The sequence below is a fragment of the Ovis aries genome, chromosome 1, assembly GCF_016772045.2.
Source record: "Ovis aries strain OAR_USU_Benz2616 breed Rambouillet chromosome 1, ARS-UI_Ramb_v3.0, whole genome shotgun sequence".
NCBI classification, from domain to species: Eukaryota; Metazoa; Chordata; class Mammalia; order Artiodactyla; family Bovidae; genus Ovis; species Ovis aries.
Window position 1 is genome coordinate 13,813,235 of NC_056054.1, and position 19,548 is coordinate 13,832,782.

The window sequence follows — 19,548 nt, forward strand, 5'->3', positions numbered from 1 at the left end:
TCTTCTTTCCTCTCCCGCCTCGCCTCCTCCTCTTGATCACATCTCACTTTCGGGCTTGTAAAGATGTGTAATGCCTTCAGCAGATAGGCTTGTGATAATATGGAAAGTTAAAGAAATAAAAGCTCCAGAGATTAGAAAGTTGAGTGGGGATTTGATTAGTGGTTTAAGTATAACAAGTGTTTTTCTTGCAACTCATCATAAACCAAAACTGCCTTGTAGCATTTCTTATGTTTTTTTTTGTTGTTGTTGTTGTTAGTTAACTTTTTGTATGTATTTGTTTGACCTTCCCAACCTAATTATGATCTTGTTCAAGGTGTTCAGTTCAGTTCAGTCACTCCGTTGTGTCCGACTCTTTGCGACCCCATGAATTGCAGCACGCCAGGCCTCCCTGTCCATCACCAACTCCTGGAGTTCACTCAGACTCACATCCATCGAGTAGGTTGTGTCAAACGAGATGCATGTGATATACCAATACTTGAAAAAACTGAACCAGTTTGCAAATGTTCGTGGTGGTTATATTTCTTTGTTCTTCCAACAACTTAGAGCACCTGCAATGGGTTTTTCCATATGATTGTCCCACAGACATCTCAAACTTGATATGTCCAAACGGGCATCATTGTCCCTCTCCCTGCTCCCAGACCTACTTCACTTCCTGGGTCCCCAGCTCAGCTGAATGTCTTCCTCACCCATCCAGGTGTACAAGCCAGGAATCTGGCTTCATGCAGGTCTCCTCCCTCTCCTGCATCCTGCCCAGGCGACCAGGCTTTCAGCAAGTCCCATGGATTCTGCCTCCTGTAACTCTCTCCACCTCTCATCTCCTCCAGCGCCACTGCTAATATATGAGTTCAGAACCTTATCGCTTACCAGTACTGCTGTGATTGCTCTTTACTCCGACTTTGCTCTTACTTCAAATTCCTACCTGAAAAAAAAAAAAAAAAAAAAACAACTTTCCAAAACTGTAAAACTGTTCACATCGTGTGGTATGTTAGTAAGAGAAGATAGTGTGGACAGTTGTTTTTTGTTTTGTCTCTATGTTGGGTGGTGAAAAAAAAATGCTCTGAAAAACCATCCCTCCGTGTTTCTCAAAGGGTGCCTGTGCAGATACACACAAGCTGTAGTGAAAAACGGAAACAGGAAGACCAAAGGCAGCAGTTCTAGTTCTCCATGTAGACCAGCTAAAGTCTACTTTTCTGTACCACCTTTTCCCCCTTCCTGGAGGTACTGCAATATCAGGCCAGAGCTAGGAGTGAATGGCACAATCTCGTATCCCAACTCCCTGCTCCAAAAATCCATTTAATATATTGTCCTCGGATAGAGGGCGTACCAGATATTAAACTGGTAAGTGTGGGCAATTTTAAGGGAGCTAATAAAGGCAGAAAATATTTGTTGGTGTTATTAGCTGCTTCCTCTTGTTTGCATATTTGTCTAAAAGCAGAGTGGAAGTTCCTGCATGTTTTTGTTTATTAACTCTTGTATTCCTAGTACCTGGAAGAGTGTCTGGTGTATGCTGTTCTTTAGTTGGTAAGTTGTGTCCAATTCTTTGCAACCCCTTGGACCCCCGCCAGGCTCCTCTGTCCATGGGATTCTCCAGGCCAGATTACTGGAGTAGGTTGCCATTTTCCTTCTCCAGGGGATCTTCCTGACCCAGGGATCGAGCCTGCATTGCATTGGCAGGGCGGGTTCTTTACCATTGAGTAAGGTACTCAATAAATATTTGTCAAATCAATGAACTGGAAATGAACAGTTGAGCTCACTCTTGCTCCTTGGAAGGAAATGAAATGAGGAATGGAAAAGCGTTAGTAACTTGCCCAAGGTCATGTAACTAGTGCTAGCGCCAGATCTCACCAGGCGAGTGGTGATTTTTCTTTCTTTTTTTTTTTTTTAACGAAACCATGCCTAAACACAGTTCTTTTATGTGTGAACAGAGGCACATTATCGGCTTGATTGTGTATCCCTGTGAGGAGGGGTGGGGAAAGGAAACTAATACATATTAAACCCTGAATGCTAGGTGCTTTATCTCATTTAATCGTCACAAGTAGCATCCTGTGACAGTCCAGTGATCTTGGTGGATATTACAGATGAGGAGGCCAAAGCTTAAGGGACCTAAGTAAGTTCCCTGAGGCTCACATGCTGGTAAGCAACTGAACTAGGTTTTTGTACTCAGGCCTGTTGAACTCCAGTGGGCAGGGGGCCCTCTTACCTTAAATTTTGATTTTGTAGTCTGAGTTGCTTTAAAACAACTTAAGATGTTCAAGTCAGACTGCTCTTGAAAATGGTCTGATTTGAACTGCTCAAACAGAGTTGCAGTATTGTTGTTGTTCAGTCGTTATGCTGTGTCGGACTCTTTGCAACCCCATGGACTGCAGCACACCAGGTTCCCCAGTCCTTCGCCATCTCCCAGAGTTTGCTCAGATTCATGTCCATTGAATTGGTGATGCTATGTAAATACCATCTCATTCTCTGCCACCTCCTTCTCCTTTTGCCCTCAATCTTTCATAGCATCAGAGTCTTTTCCAGTGAACTGGCTCTGTGCATTAAGTGGCCAAAGTACTGGAGCTTCAGCATCAGTCTTTCCATTGAACATTCAGGATTGTTTCAGTTTAGTTCAGTTCAGTTGCTCAGTCACGTCCAACTCTTTGCAATCCCTTGGACTGCAGCACGCCAGGTCTCCCTGTCCATCAACCAACTCCTGGAGCTTGCTCAAACTCATGTCCATCCAGACGGTGATGCCATCCAACCATCTCATCTTTGTCGTCTCCTTCTCCTCCTGCTTTCAATCTTTCCCGGCATCAGGGTCTTTTCAAGTGAGTCAGTTCTTCACATCAGGTGGCCAAAGTACTGGAGTTTCAACTTTAGCATCAGTCCTTCCAATGAGTATTTAGAATTGTTTACCATAAGCCAATCCCATGGAATAGAGGGAGGGATCGTGGTGACAGAGAGGGGTCTGTGGAGCTCTTGAGTCAAAAAAACAATCCCATGCTCTGGGTAATGCTAGCCCGCCATTCAGTTACATCACACAGAACTGAATTTCAGACCCAGGACCACTATATAAAGGCTCAGACCAGTGCAGCACTTCTGAATGTGTTTGGTAGTGTTCATAAGCACTAAGAGCACAAACAAAGACAATACCTAAAATGTAGGACAGGTAGAGCAGGAGAGAGGGCTGAGCCTGATTGAAGCTAGCTGTTTCTGTAGTAAGTAGGCAGACCATAATTACCTGTGTTGCTCAGAGACCTAAACTGAGAGTGGGGGTGGGGAGAGGTCACACCCATTGTCTTTGGAGAAATGATGGGAGTAAATAATCCTTAGTTTCCAGTTTACTCCAGGAGGTTTCACCTTTCAGAGTCACATGTGGACTTTGAGGTGGTACCTTGTCACCCCAGATCATCCAAGCATAAGGTTAACATTGTTTTTGTTAGAAATCCCCTTAGATTCCCCAGCTATTCATTTTGAACTCTCTATTAGCTTCCTCTCCATAGCTTTGTGTGGCCTGCCTTAGAAAAGAGAGTGGGGCCCAGGAGGGGAGAGGAAGGAGCAGGGAAGGTAGCAGAGAAACAAAGACTTAATTAGGAGGTTCTTCTGTCTTTTGGGAGTTAAAGTCCTTTTCATTAGCTGATTGCTGAGCTGGGAATGGAGACCCAGGAGGAGGAGGAAGAATTGTTGTGAAAGCAGAATAGTTAGAGACTTGGTGATCCAGGACTAGCAGCATCCATAGCACCTGGGAGCTAGTTAGAAATCCACAGTGTTAGGCTCCACCCCAGACCTGCTAAATCAGTTTTTATTTTAGTGAGATTCCCAGGTGATTCCATGCAAAATTTGAACAGCACCAAGTTGGTAATAAACAAAGCGGTTCAGTGTAAGGGATTTTGGAGTCTGATAGATCTGGGATTGAGACCTGGTTTGGCCATTGAATAGCTGTGTGATCTTGGATGAATTCTTTAATCTCTCTGTGTCTCAGCATCTTATCTGCAGAATAAGGGGACTGTCTACTTCTTGGGCTGCTGGGGAGAGTAAATGAAATACTGATTCTTTCTGCGGTTGATGGTGTCTTAGATTTAATGAAATTTAGTAATGTCTGTAACCTATCAAATACTGAGCCTGGTACAGAGTAAAAAATAAATGTTATTGCTAATAACTGAATTAGGCAAATTTTCAGGAACAAAGCGCCTATTTCTTGTTTCCCTCTCTATCTCTCAATGAGTGCATTTGTCTGCAGTTTAATAAAACTACAGTCAGTATGTGTATCCTCTTTGATGTTTTACTTAGCATTATTATTTAATAATAGTTGGAGCAGGAGCAGCTAACAAATATAACACTTATTAATATTCCAGGCACAAAAATTTATGTGTGTCTTTATTCATTCAGCCCTTAGAGTAACGATGTAAGACAGGATCTCCATTTTCAGGTAAGGAAACCAGAGAGGTCAAGTGGCTTGCCCGAATCACACGGCTGGTAAATTGCAGAGCCAAGATTTGAACTCAGGTAGTCAGTTTCTAGCATCTGTGCTCTGTTTTCATGTATTACTGTTGTCCTCAAATGAATGGGATATAATGGAAATCAGGAGACTTGGGTTGGGTACCTAATTCTGATACTAACTTATTTGTGACTCTGATCAAGTCAATTTACTTCTTTGGGCCAATTTCCTTATGTAAAAATGGGCGAATTAGATAGGATTTATAAAGTCTCTTTTTTAATTCACTCAACACACAGTGCTTGAAATTAATAAAAGATTGTTAACTGGTTCAAAAGTACTTGCTCAGGCAGGTTGGTTTAGTTAAAAGCAAGGGGTTGGAATCTTGGCTCAGCCACTTTCTGGCTGTATGATATTGGGTAACTTACTTAACCTTTCTAAACATTGATTTCCTCGCTAGTAATGGGGTGATAGTTCATACCATGCAGGGATTTATGAAATTTGAATAAGATAATGTGTATTAGCACCTAATATCCATGAGGCACACAGTGGATAATGTGCAGAGTTCTCTTTCCTTCTTTCTTTACATCCAGGGATGGTTAAGGAAGCAGGTAGACTGAGTTCAAAAGGAGTAAGAATCTATATTGGACCTAGTGTCTTTTTCCCATAGTGGTATTTTCATTGTTGGGAAAAAAAGTGTATATATAGCCAGGTCCTGTCGTTTTTTAGTAATCCACCTTTGATTTTAAATTAAAATTTGCTTAAAAAATACATAGTTTATGAGCAGTTATTCTCGTTTAGTCACTAAGTCATGTCTGACTCTCTTGTGACCCTATGGACCGTAGCCCACCAGGCTCCTCTGTCCATGGTATTTCCCAGGCAAGAATACTGGAGTGAGTTGCCATTTCCTTCTCCAGGGGATCTTCCCCACCCAGGGATCTAATCCATGTCTCCTGCATTGGCAGGTGGATTCTTTACCACTGAGCCACCAGGGAAGCCCCATTAAAGTAGGATAAATGCCAATTTAAAAAAATGGTGTATTGCTTTCCTGGGGCTGCCATAGCTAAGTACCACAAACTGGCTTAACGCATTATTGACCAGAGATGTATTAATACATCCTTTGTTACCCAAACATTATTGGCCAGAGATGTTTCAGTATTCACTTAACATAACAAATTGCTGGCCACCGGCATTAGTTTTCTGCAAAAATTCCCCAGTCAATAATGTGTTAAACAACAAAAATTTATTGTCTTACAGTTCTGGAAGCTAGATATCCGAAATCAGGGTGTGTCAGCAGAATTGACTTCTTCTGAGGCCTGTAAGGGCGAATCTCTTCCAGGCCTTTTGCCCAGCTCTGGTAGCCTCAGGCATTCCTCGACTTGCAGATGGCTTGTCTCTATGTGCTTTTATACCGTTCGTATGTGTCTGTCTTTTTACAAGAAAACCAGTCTTATATTGGGTTAGAGTTCACCCTGAGGGTCTCATCTTAACTTGATCATTTGTAAAGCCTGTGTTTCCGAATAAAGTCACATTCACAGGTGCTGTGCGTTAGGACTTAAACATCTTTTGGGGGACACAGTTCAAACTGTAACAGTTTAGCTACTTCTAACCAGGAGAGAAGAGCATGTATGAAATTCTGCTTGTCTCCCAGAATTTATTACTAACTGTTTTCTTTAACTTTACAAATGTGCATACATATATCTCCTCCCTCCGGGACCTCCCTCCACCCCACCCCACCTAATTCATCACAGAGCACTGAGCTGAGCTTCCTGTGCTTTATAGAAGGTTCCCACCAGTTATCTATTTTATATATGGTAGTATATATATACATCAATTTGAAGGGGTGTTTCAGAGTCGCATGATCATGCAGAGTTGATGTTTGTCTGCAGGTACTGGAACGGGTTCTGACTGAGTAGTCTCTCATGCTTTTTGGTTACTGCCCACCTTTGTGCCAGATAATGGTTTGAAATCCTCCTTTACCTCTCAAAAGTCAATAGGAAGTTTTCATGCGAGCAGAACAGTGATTTTCATCCTTAAAAGTTTTTTCCCTAGCTTCTCTGGGCCACCTGCTCCCTGTGGCTCCCAGCCTCTTCCTCCATCTTGAAAGTCAGCCACGTTGAGTCTTTCACCGTCCTTCCGACATCTTCCCTCTCTTCAGTACGACTCTTTTGGTAGGAACACAGGAAGAAGCCAGGGTCACCCCCCGTCCTGCTTGCTTTGCTACACCTTGCTTTTGGCATCATTTAAGAAAGAGAGGGGAAATGGATCTGGTACATAGCATTGTAGGATATGTCTTTTTTAATGAACCGAATGGATTAATAATAAAGCTCCCATTAGTTGAATTTTTACCATGTGCCAGGGACTGTGTTAAGCACTTTATGTACACTAGCCGATTTAATTCTCATAACAACCTCATAAAATAGATATCATTATTATCATCATTTTACAGAGGAGAAAGTGTAGGCACTTGTAGTTCAGTTGGTAAAGAATCTGCGTGCAGTGCAGGAGACCCTGGGTTGGGAAGATCCCCTGGAGAAGGAAATGGCAACCCATTTCAGTGTTCTTGCCTGGAGAATCCCACGGACAGAGGAGCCTGGCAGGCTACAGTCCACGGGGTCGCAGGAGCTGGACACGGCATACAGACTAAACCACCAGCACCGAGGAGGAAAATGAAATTCAAGCCAGTGAGATAACTTGCCCAGGGTCACATCTAGAGATATAACTCTGGGGTGACAGAACTCCTGCTCTTAACCACCATGTTAGACTTTCCCTTCATTTCCTTGAATAGAACTGCTTGGCCTGAGCCTCCTTTTTTCTAAAAACTCCTAGTTCTGAAAGCACAGTGACTGAAAGGGTCAGGGAAGTGACCTTTATATGCATTTTTTAAGAGTTCCTATTGTTTGTGAGTGGGAAAGGGAGTGTGACTTGTGACTTCAGTTGGCACTTCTTATTTAGCGGTTTCAGTCTTTCCAAGGGGCCCTAGTCAGGTGTGGGACATTGTGAGTTACTTTAAAACAAAGAATACTGTTCTAGAACTGAAGAGGAAAACACACAGGCTTCCTATGCTTATCTAACTCTCATTATGATTACAAAATTATGCATGCTTATTGCAAATTTAAGCAGTACAAATTAAAAGGTAAAAGTTTTCAAGTCTTTCTCTCTGTAGTCTCACTGGTCAGGGTAAATGGTCTTTTAAGTTTAGTTTGTATTCTTTCTGCTTTTTCCTTGCCAGGTTTACTGTTTGTTTGTTTTTTTTTTTAAATAATTGAAGGATAGTTGATTTATAGTGTTGTGTTAGTTTCTGGTATACAAAAAAGTGATTTAGTTATTTTTATATATACATACATATCTATTCTTTTTTATATTGTTTTCCATTATGGTCTGTTGTAGGGTATTGACTATAGTTCCCTGTGCTACAGGATAGGACCTTGCTGTTTACCTGTTTCATGTATGGTAGTTTGTATCTGGGCTTCCCTGGTGGCTCAGATGGTAAAAAGTCCACCTGCAATGTGGGAAACCCAGGTTTGATCCCTGGGTTGGGAAGATCCCCTGGAGGAGGGCATGGCAAGCCACGCTAGCGTTCTTGCCTGGAGAACCCCACGGGCAGAGGAGCCTAGTGGGCTACAGGCCATGGGGTCGCAAAGAGCTGGACACAACTGAGCAACTAAGCACACATCCAGTTGGTATTTGCTAATCACAAACTCCTAATTTATCCCTCTCCCACTCTGCTTTCCCCTTTGGTAACCATCAGTTTGTATTCTATGTCTGTGAGTCTGTTCCTGTTTAGTAAATAAGTTTATTTGTATCGTATTCTAGATTCCGCATTTAAGTAATATTGTATGGTATTTGTCTTTCTCTTTCTGACTTCGCTTAGAATGGTAATCTCTAGGTCAGTCCGCATTGCCACAATGACATGATTTCATTTTCTTTTACTGCCAGGCTTGCTCTGGGCTCCTGTGGTGGCTCAGTGGTAAAGGATCTGCCTACCAATGCAGGAGTCGTAAATTTGACCCCGGGGTGGGGAGGATCCCTGGGAGAAGGAGATGGCACCCACTCCAGTATTCTTGCCTGGGAAATCCCATGGACAGAGGAGCCTGGTGGGCTACAGTCCTTGGGGTGGCAAAAGAGTAGGACGCGACTTAGCGACTAACCCCCAAAATTAAAAAAGCAAACTTACTTATTTACTAAAGGTGACGTTTACCTATGTGCCCTCTAGAAAGCAGTCTTTCATTGGGAAGGGCTTTGTAGGAGAGAGAGGCTGTAGATTGTCAGTTTAGCATAAGGCCAAAATTTCTTAGTAGAAGACACAGTCTCTCCACATTTTGGGTCCATACTGCGATTCTTGTTTTAAACCGCTGTCATCCTTTGCTGTACTCAGGCACCTCTGCATGTAGTTTACTCACACTCCAAATCATTTCTAGTTCATTTGTCTTGCTCGCATTTTTGCCTCTGTCTGCAGAGTCCTCCTAAATCTATTCTCTTGAAAAACTTATCCTTCCTGACTCATTCCCGATCTTATGTTGTTATTGATGACTTTTTGAGTTCTTTTGAGTGAGTGAATTAGCCACTCTCTTTTCTCTGCTTTAATATTCTATGCACACATATATTACTTATTTTTATCATAGCATTTATTTTTAATGCAAATGTTTTAGTGTATTTTTGTTATGTTTATTAAGTAAATAAACACCCATTATGATTTTTGCTCTGTGTAGACAATGTTCACATATTTATGTGGACCGTTTTTAAAGTCTTTATTGAATTTGTCACAGTGTTGCTTCTGTTTTATGTTTCAGTTTTTTGGGTGCTGGGCACATGGGATTGTAGCTCCCTGACCGGGGATTGAACCCACACCCCTTGCATTGGAAGGCAGAGTCTTAACTCCTGAACTGCCAGGGAAGCCCCAAGACAACATTCATCTGGATTTACCAAATATTTACCTTTTTTTAAAAGTTGCTTTTCCTTTCTGCTAGCATGTCCAGTCTTCCATTTGGGACAATTTCCCGTCTGCTTGAAAAAGTCCCTGTACTGATAGTCTGCAGCGTGGCCTGCTGGGTAACGCGGCCTCTTTGTTTGTATTTGCCTCTTATTTATTTTTGTTGCCATCTGTCCGGCTTACTCTGAAGCTTCGTTTGGTATTTAGTGCCTCTGCTAGCGCCGTCCCCTTCTCTGTCAGGTCTGTCCCCGCCTCTTGAAATCCTACCTGAGAGCCCAGCTTGAGTCCTCCCTTTTCCCAGTACTCCTTTGCAAACCACACTGACTTGTGCTAACTCAGCCGCCTTCTGCGCTCACAGCATTAATTTCTATCACTCACTGGCCAGTTGACCATGCCATGCTGTATGTCATCACTTGTATTTTATCATTTGGTATTTAGCTTCCCATGCATTTGCCCAATTAGCTTGTGCTTCTGGAGCTCACAGATTATGATTTGTTCTTCCTTCCATCTGTCATCTTGTCTGGCTCAGTGCCCTGCATTCAGCAGGTATGCACCAAATGTCAGTGTGATTGGATTCTCTTAGTACTTCACACTCTGTTAAAGATCAGGTGCTCACAGCCGGAACCCTGGGAGCATTCAACTGATGACATCATCTTGGCTGCCTATCACGAGGGGCGTGTGCTACTGAGGAGTGTCAGCAGATGAAACACTCGCGCAACAGGTTATGCTTCCTCCTCTAATGAATGGGATTCAGACTCCAGGTTGGGGAAAAGATAGTAAGTGTAGGAGGAGGGCTGATAAGGGGATGGAAGGGAGGTTGCTATGTTGTTAGATATGAAGGTATGACTTTCTTAAACACATAACTAGAAGGATGGCATAATGCAGAGAGAAACTCCTGGAACCAGGAGGCGGATCAAGTAAACCAGCTTCTCTGGTACAAACCAGTTATTAATTGCCATTCATTTTCTTTGCCATAAACCTGTACCATGCAGCTACTTGCTTTCTCATTAGAATGAGTCTGGGGAAAAGGCTTAGTTTAGAATTAGGAAATCCAAGGGAGGTGCAGAATAGCCAGAGTGGTCTCGGGGTGGGGGATGTACCTTTCATCCCAGCTGTAGACCTGAGGGGTTGCTTGAGTCTGCTTGTAGGGATCTCTACTAGAGTAGTAGGACACCTTTTATTTCTACCCTACTTCTTCCTTTTTGCCCGTCTGTCTTTCTTTCTTCCTTCCTTCCTTCACAGATGCCCTCCTACCACACACACACACACTAGGTTGGTCATCAGACTCATCTCTGAGGCCCACATATGCAGTGGACACTGCTGCTAGGTGCCCAGGCCTCAAGTGTAATCCAGCTAGCCTCCACTCCTCTGCCCTCCCCAAAGGATAGGAAGCTAGAGAAAAGGAAATAGAGTCTGATAGTTTAAACCCTTCTGTGGTATAGAGGGCAGAATGTTTTGATTGCCTGATTTAGGCACCTTGGGGTCTCCTAATAGGAGAATCTATTGTTTTGCTGATAGAAAGCCTCACTTCATTCTTCATTCTTTTTTCTGTGAGTAATGTGGACCTAGAAAAAGTCTTGTGCTGAGGGTTTGGTACCTGCCCCTGAGAGGGAAAAGGTCACTCTCGGACTTGATTTTATTTCCATCAGTGGTTTGTCATTATCAGAAGATGAAAATTAATGGTGTTTTGAACAGAATATAGAGTATAACAGAGTATAAATATAGCTAAGACTCTAATACATTTAAAATGATGGGGCTTTGGTTTTAAAAACACATTTTTAAAGTACACTGTTTTAGGCTAGATGTCTCGCTACTTTTTGTGGAATGATTTAGCTGCAGACTAATCTGGAGGGAATAACAATACTAAATGACTTTTTTATTTTGTTAGAGTATAATTGCTTTACAATGTTGTGTCAGTTTCTGCTGTACAACAGAATGAATCAGCTTTATGTATACGCATATCCCCTCTAAACGACTTTGAAGTCATCAAACATTATGATGTTACTGTGACTGTTTCGGTGGGGAGAGTTTTTGTCCAGAGGAGTAGTGTGGGTTTCCTTTCTCTGCCTTCAGATAAAGCCTCCTGCGTGTCCCATTCTCTGGCTCTGGGAGTGATGGACAGTGGGGCAGAGTTAGCACACTCATTTGATTGTTCAGGTGGTTTCCTGGGTGCGGTTCTGCCGGGCTTCCTCTGAGAGCTGACTCAAGAGTTCTCTCCCATTGTGGTAGTGTTCTTGTTTTTACACGCCATACCAGTTTGCAGCCTGGGCATCTGGGGGAGCATCATTTGGAGGTGTCAAGTCGGGAATGAGGAAAGTAAAAATATTTTCAGAGGTTCCGTGAGAGAAAGGTTCCTCTCACTGGACACACCAGTTCTCCCTAGATGCTATGGCTCGAGAACGGAAGCGTCCTAAGCATATATTCTTCCTTTTTGATGTCACTGATTCCTCTGAATAACAGTTACATGTTTGTCTTTCTGTGTCCCACGAGACTGCGCATCCTGAGAACTGAAACAGCTTCTCATCCATCTTTTTGCCCCCAAAGTTTAGCACAGCGCCCAGCTCGAAGTCAGTGTTAAAAAATGTTTGTTAAGTTGGATAATGGAGGGAAGCTTTAAATGCACTGGATGCCGGCAGACATGCCTGGCATATTGAGTTGGGAGACATTAGTAGAAAATGGAGATAGGAGAGAGAGAGATAAAGGAGTTTTTGTGGATAGGATACAGGGAATTTTCGTTGCCTAAGAATTACTTGAGAAACAGTTGTTTTGCAGTCTTCCTTCATGTGAGAAAGCATTTAAAAGTTGAATGTTAGTTCCATCTGACTAGCTAATGACCTTGGATAAGGCTTCTAATCACTGACCTTCTTTGTGGCAGGAACTAAAGATACATGCTTGTCCCTCTCAAATGGAAAAGGAGGGTGGTCAGGGTTAGATTGTGGCTGGGGAAGAAGGCATTGAGACCCTGCTAACCAGCATTGTGGAAACATAAAGCTGTTATTATAATGGTTGCTGTTGGCAAACAAGAAGTCTCAGCCTCTTCTCTGGTTTGTGTCCCACACTCAGCCACAACCTCAGATTGGGTGGATGCAGACTTTAAATATTGGGGTCACCTGTACCTAAAATGTCCCTTGTGGTTTCTCTGAGTATTGTGCAAACATTCCTTTTTGGCTGTTTCCTACATGAGGAAAAAGTAGGAAGTCTGTGGAGTTGTGCTTTTGGTTGGCATTAGGGCAGTGGTCCCTAGCCTTTTTGGTACCAGGTACCAATTTTGTGGAAGACAATTTTTCCACATAACCAGGGGTGGGGGGATGGTTTTAGGCTGATTCAAGTACGTTACATTTATTGTGTGTGTTATTTCTAATCTTATGCTGCTGCTGATCTGACAGGTCTGAGTCCCAGAGGTTGGGGACCCCTGCATTAGGGCATAAGGGGCTTTCATTTTCCCCTTTTATCTGGTAACTATCTAAACTAGTAAAGAGGTGTAAGAAAACAGCCCTGGCTTGGAAGTTCTCGCAGTAGTGACTGAAGCCTGAGAGGAACTCGGCTTTCATAACTCCCTGCGTTGAAGAAGGGGACAGTCATTTCCCTGACATGTCTGAGATTCTGGTCAGCTGATTTCCTGTCTCTATAGGGATGTGTTTCCTCTCCCTTCCTTCGGGAAGAAATGGATATTTTTTCATTTCCTGTTTGATAGCATATTTTCTGAGTACCGGGAGACACTTGCTGGCTATAAATCAGTTGGGTCTTGGGGAAGGAAGCTGCTTTTGTTTTCAGCAGAACAGCTTCCATTTGAGAGACAGACATGTACAGGAACCCCAGCTTCCTTGTGCCCCTGGGAGAGACACGGGGCCTAGAGGATTGTTTTGAATCCTTTGCTGGGCTGTCTGCTTGACCTGTGGTAGTAGCGCCCCTTCGCCCGTTGAAGATGAGAAAGGCTTGGTCCCTCACGGGGCCTGCGTGCTGTGACCCCACTCTGGCCGCGTCTTCTGGCCGGCGCTTTCGGTGCCTGAACACTGCCCGGGAGCAACTGTTAGTCCCTGCTGGAAGTGACACCATTCTTGGAATGGAGCCTGGCAGGATGCCCCCTGAGCCCTGCTGGAGTGACACAGGCTGGGCCTGCAATCGGGCTGTCCAGGTTTCCTGCCCTCACCAACAAGCCCCGCAGCTTCCTCTCGGGCGGCGCGGGCCTCGCTGTCAGCGGGCAGTGCCGCCTGTGGGCCGCACAGCAGTTTCGGAACCTGCCGGTGCAGAGCGGCCTGCTCCTCGTGGGTCGGAGCGAGAGCAGGAGACAGAAGAGGGAGGAGTGGGGAGGAAGTTGTGAGCCCCTTCGCTTCGTGAGGACTTTTTCTTAGCGTTTAGGGTAACCTGGAGTTTAATTTTGTGACACACTAACTTTTGCGTTTTTTTTTTTCCTTGACCTTGGAGAAGTCCTTAAAAGTTCTTACAAAATAAAACATTGCTTGATAGATTACGAGGAATGTCATTTTTGAGTTTTGTGTGTAACACAGCTTTTCCTAGTTTGGAAGGGTTTACATGAGTAGGTAATTGGTGTGTTTCAAGTTCTTGAAGGTCATCAGAGAAGAACAGCCTTAGAAGTGGAATTAGTGTGCCTGCCTTGACTTTGAACTCTTGACTTTGAATTCATCCTTTACCTCTGTCCCTTCTTGCTCCAGGGGCGTTGTGGTTTGTGGCTACTTTATAGTATCAGATAAATCTCCCCTCTAGGGTGGAGAGCAGCATTTTACAGTGGAAAGGGTATAAACGTTAGAATCCTGGTTCTGGTACTTACAAGCTCTGTGACCTTGGCCAGTCACTTAACCGATTTGTGTGATTTTTCTAAGTCCTCATTTGCAAAATGTTAATGATAATAACCACCTTGTACTGTTTCTCTAAAGGTTAAAAGAATTAATATATAGAAAGCATGCTACTTGATGTATAGTGGGTATGTAATTGTAGTTTCTTTTTATTTATAAGAGTCTTGTAAAATGTGATTTTTAATGTGGTAAAATATGCAAAAAATTTACCATTTTAACCATTTTATGCATACAGTTCAGTGGCGTTAAGTACATTCACACTGCTGTTGTTACCATTACCACTGTCCATCTCCAGAACTTCTCAAACTTATATTTCATACCCATTAAACAATAATTGCCATTTTCCCCTCCCCCAGCTCCTGGCAACTACCATTCTGTTTTCTGTCTCTGTTAAGTTTGACTATTCTAGGTAGTTCATGTAAGTAGACTCCTACAAGATCTATACTTTTGCGATTGGGTTATTTCACTTAGTATAATGTCTTTAAAGTTTATCCATATTGTAGTATGTGTCTTAATTTTATTCCTTTTTAAGGCTGAGTAGTATTTCCTTGTATGTACCACATTTTGTTTATTCATTCTTCCATTGATGGACACTTAGGTTGCTAAAATATGATTAGTCTCAGTAGCAGTATTGTTGAATTGATTCCTTATCTAGAGCTCTCAAAGCTGGGAGGAAGAGGATGAAGTGAGGGACAAGTCCATTGTGTGTCCACTTCATCTCTCTGAGTTTTGGTTGCAGGACCTGTTTTGATAGGAGTCTAACAAATGATGGAGCCCATTCTGATGGGAGTCCATATAGAGGGTCCAGGCCTGGCAGAACTCTAGTGGGGAAAAGTGTTGCTTCTTAGCCTAAGCAAGGAGTAGACTCTTCTCCAGGGATGGACTGCTTAACAGTAGCTGTAGCTTAACACCCTTGGCTTTCTTCCACCCTCTTCTGCCGTTACTGTGAATGGGACTCTTGCTGTTGTGATGTATCTAGACTCTTAGTTTGTTTTACACACTGAGGGGGAATTGTTGTACAGCCGTACAGTAAATAGCCAGTTGTGTGCCAGCCTGGCTTGTGGGATTTGTAGGCTATATACACACATGTGTGCGTACATGTATATGTGTGTTCATATGTATGCACATGCATACGTACACATATATCCTATCATTGGCAGTTGACACAGTATAGAAGCTGTGTGCTCTCCTCTGGCTTCGCCCCAGCCCATCCCTCGCCATGGTGTGTGGAATGGTAACAGGGGGTCCCAGGATGATGGAAGAGGTCTTCCATCAAGGGGATTAAAGCACTAAGAACCTTAGCAGGATGGTCTTGACAGCATAGATAGGCTCTTGCAGTTTCTTGCAAAATTCTGCAGAGTGCTCTGCAGCTCTGACTTCTTTGTCCCATCTTCAGGCCTGAGTTAGACCTGGAAAAGCCCACATGCTGGGCTTCTGCCTCCTGCACTACGTTGGACATAGAAGTGGAGGTTGAGAAGAAGAGGCAGCCCCTCTAAACTCCTGTATCCCTCTGTGTGGTCTCTCCTGTTTGTCTGAAGGGGCTAACGGGTGGTTTGTACTGATTTCCCCTGAGTCCCCTCTGTGCTTAAGGGGACTGCAGTGTCATTGGGGGTGTTTTGCCCCATTGTGTTAAGGATACAGGGACACACCCCCTCGGTGCACTCCTCCACCCACATTGGCCTACCTGCATGTTTCCTGTTCCATACCTTATTGTCTGTCTTCTAGTTATCTTTCTAAAGCTATTCAGGATGATTTTATGTTGTCAATATAATATGAGTGAGTGAATTCTATGTTAAGTTAATGAGATCACATTTAGTATTCAGTTCTAGTTGTGTAAGTACATATGATGAAAGAATTATGTTCGTGCTTTGTGAAGGCTGCTACAGGAAAGGCTCTAAAAGAAAAGAGATCTGAAAAAAGCTATTTCAGAAAAACATAGGTTAAATATGAGCGACAGTAGGGGGCACTTGTATGACAGTGGAGGAGAGACAAGCACAAGAGTGTTCAGTTTGATTTTTGATAATTGGTTCTTTGGAAAGCTAATATTTTTTCCTTAGGCAATTTTCTTTGTGTAAAATTGACAATTGAATTTTAGAGACAGATATTTGGCATGATCAACAAGTTATATTCACCCCTTGTCAACTAAAAATGGACTTTTTTCAAAGTTTGTTAAATTTGCTTTCTTTCAGATGTTCTTTGACAAGCGAGAGTTGCTGGATTAAAATTACATTATTTCGTTCAACCATAACAACATATAAAGCTTTAAAAATTTCTCTGAAACAATTTATTGGAAACCTCAATTTCTGTATCAACAGATTTGTGCTACTCTAGATTATATGCTTACCTTCTGCACAAAAATAATGAGTGAAAACAAAACACCAAAACAAACGTGCTGTATATTGTATTTAAGTAGAGGCACCAAAAAACACGTGAAAAATGGTTAAGAGAGTTGAACCCCTTCCATTTCATTTTGTAGCTGGTGTTAGGTGAACAAAGGTTGGTCTTAGTTGAATAGTGATGTTCCAAAAGGCCCAGTCTTTGTGAGCTCTCTCTCTCCTGGACTCCCAAGGAGCAGCTCTGATGAGGAATAAAAGTATTGTTTTCAAAGTGGCCCCTGCACAGACTACATATCTATAGTTATTCTGTTTTCCATACATATGATATAGCTGGCTCTTAATCCCTGAAAATGGAGCAGAAGGCATGCTGAATACTTCAGACTCACAGGCGTTAAGAAATCCTGAAACTAATTTTAACCCACTGTTTCATCATTTACCTAGTTGAAGTACCAAAGATGCTTATGGGGGAAAAGTGAACAGATATTTCCCCCCCTTTTGCCCTTTACCTGCCTTTTTAATGCCATCTCCCATTATTCTTTAGGGCTTCCCAGATGACTTAGTGAGAAGGAATCCACCTGCCAAGCAGGAGACATGGATTCGATCCCTGGGTTGGGAAGATCCCCTGGAGAAGGAAGTGGCAACCCACTACAGTATTCTTATCCGGAGAATCCCGTGGACAGAGGAGCCTGGCGCGCTACAGTCCATGGGGTCGCAAAGGGTTGGACATGACTAAGCGGCTAAACAAAAACAACAACAACCCCATTCATTATTCTTTACAAGTGGAATGAACTAGTCCCCGTTCCCGCTGCCCCCCTTATATGCCCTGTATTCTCACGTGTTTGCTTATGCTCTTTCCTCTCCTTGGATTTTCCTTTAATTTCTACGTCTTACTTAACCTTTCACGTCCATCTCATATGTCATTTTTTTGGGTGCAGCATTTCCTGGTCCCTTCAGTTACAAGTCATATCATCTTTCTAAACTTACATAATATTACTGAAAGAAATTCATTTAAAAGTAATAGTAATAGTTGTTCAGTCGCCAAGTTGTGTCTGACTTTTCATGACCCCGTGGACTGCAGTGTGCCAGGCTTCTCTGTCTTACCATCTCTCAGAGTTTGCCCAATTTACAGAATGCTTTCATATGTATTATCTCTATTGTGCCTCACAGATTATTATGCTGCTTGATAGCCTAAGGCTCAAGGAAGTAAAGTGACTTGCCTTAGGACATACATAGCTGGAACCGAGTCTAAATCTTGTGACCTCAAACCCAGTGTCCTTTCCATCGAAGAATGCTGTCTTCTGATTCTTATCACTGGCTGCTATGTGTTGCAGTTACTCCTGTAAACGTCATGTCTGAGGCATGCTTTGTCCTTGAAGGAAGGGTTAATGCCTTGTTCTTTGTGGCCCTTGTATCCCATAGCACAGAGTACTGCAGTTAATAAGGCATTGATAGACATTTGAAAGGCCGATGATGAGTTCGGGAGATGTTGATGGATGCATGTCTATGGCACAGTGCCTGGTACATATATGTGTTAGTTGCTCAGTTGTATCTGACTCTTTGCCACCCCATGGGGTGTAGCCCGTCAGGCTCCTCCATCCATGGGATTTTTCCATGTAAGAATACTGGAGTGGGTTGCCATTTCCTTCTCTAGGGGACCTTCCTGACCCAGGGATGGAACCCAGGTCTCCTGCATTGCAGGCAGACTCTTTACCATCTGAGCCCCCAGAGAAGCCTGATACATAGATGCCTAATAAATGTTTGTTGAATTTAATTGTAAAATGGATCAAGGACTATAGTTAGTAAGAACTTATATGGCACTTACCAAGGGCCACACACTTTATAAATGCTTTGCATGATACCAAGTCATTTAATCCTCACAACTAAATGATGTGGGTACTGTTATTCCCGTTTTCCATTTGATGAAACTGAGCAACAGGAAGGCTAAGTGACATGCCCGGGGTCACACAGGTCATAAGCAACAGAGCTGGGCTTTACACTGACAAGCAGTTGGCCCTGCACGCACTCTTAACCATCAGGCCACAATCAGTTGTTTAGGATATTTTTACACTTAAGTTCCTCCTGGACTCCTTTCTGTCTCGGGTGTGGCTCAAATAAAGAAAAGCAGAAGCAGCGCAACTTGTGAATTGAGCAGTGGTTCTCAAACTTGAGCCATCAGAATCACCCACCCGGAGGGCTTGTTAAGACATGGATGGCTGGGCCCCACCCCCAGCTTCTGATTCAGTATGTCTGGGGTTTGGCTTAAGAATTTGTATTTCTAACATGTTCCCAGGAGTTGCTGCTGTTCTAAGACCACTTATGTAGAGTATAGGGGCTGAGAGCATGGACTCTGAGGTTAAGCTACCAGGGTGTGAATCTCAGGTCTACTGTTTACCATGAACTTCAGCGAGTTCCTAAACCTTTCTGAATTTCAGCGCTTATCTGTGAAGTGTCTGTGCTGAGAGCAGCTGCATCATAGAATTCCCCTGGAGACTGAATACATGTAAAGTGCCTAGGATGGTGCTTGAAAAGGAAAAGTGAAACTCGCTCAGTTATGTCTCTTTGTGACCCCATGGACTGTAGTCCATGGAATTCTCCAGGCCAGAATACTGGAGTGGGTAGCCTATCCCTTCTCCAGTGGATCTTCCTGACCCAGGAATTGAACCGGGGTCTCCTGCATTGCAGGCAGATTCTTTACCAACTGAGCTATCAGAGTGTTGCTTGGCTTGTGATAAACATGCAGTGTTAGCTCAATAGTGGTGATAAAACATGGTTCCTGCCTCTGTGGAGTTTGCAGTCTAGTTACATAGACCTCATACTTGAAAAGGCGATGTGAAATTAGGTGTTAGTTCTGACTCTGAAGTACCTTAGAGATGACGTGTGTGTGTGTTGTAGGGCAGGAGAAGTGGTGAGGGATCAGGAGGACGAAAGCTACATGGGACCTTTGGAAATAGTGGAAAATTGCATCGTCAGAATTTGGAAAAGTTGGGGTGGTCAATGGTTTTGGTTTTACAACCGAAGAATTGGAGATGGGGAGGTGGTTGGAGAGAGATACAG

The 19,548-nt window shown here is 43.2% G+C and overlaps 1 protein-coding gene and 1 non-coding gene across 2 annotated transcripts in view; one reads left to right on the forward strand and one right to left on the reverse strand.

The window, feature by feature from the left end:
• Nucleotides 1–19,548, forward strand: part of MACF1 (microtubule actin crosslinking factor 1) — a 326,239-nt gene that overhangs the window by 14,482 nt on the left and 292,209 nt on the right. The gene's annotated exons all lie outside the window — the stretch shown is intronic.
• Nucleotides 1,197–1,383, reverse strand: LOC114110953 (U2 spliceosomal RNA). The gene has a single exon (XR_003587089.1). It is a non-coding gene; the product is annotated as a U2 spliceosomal RNA (small nuclear RNA).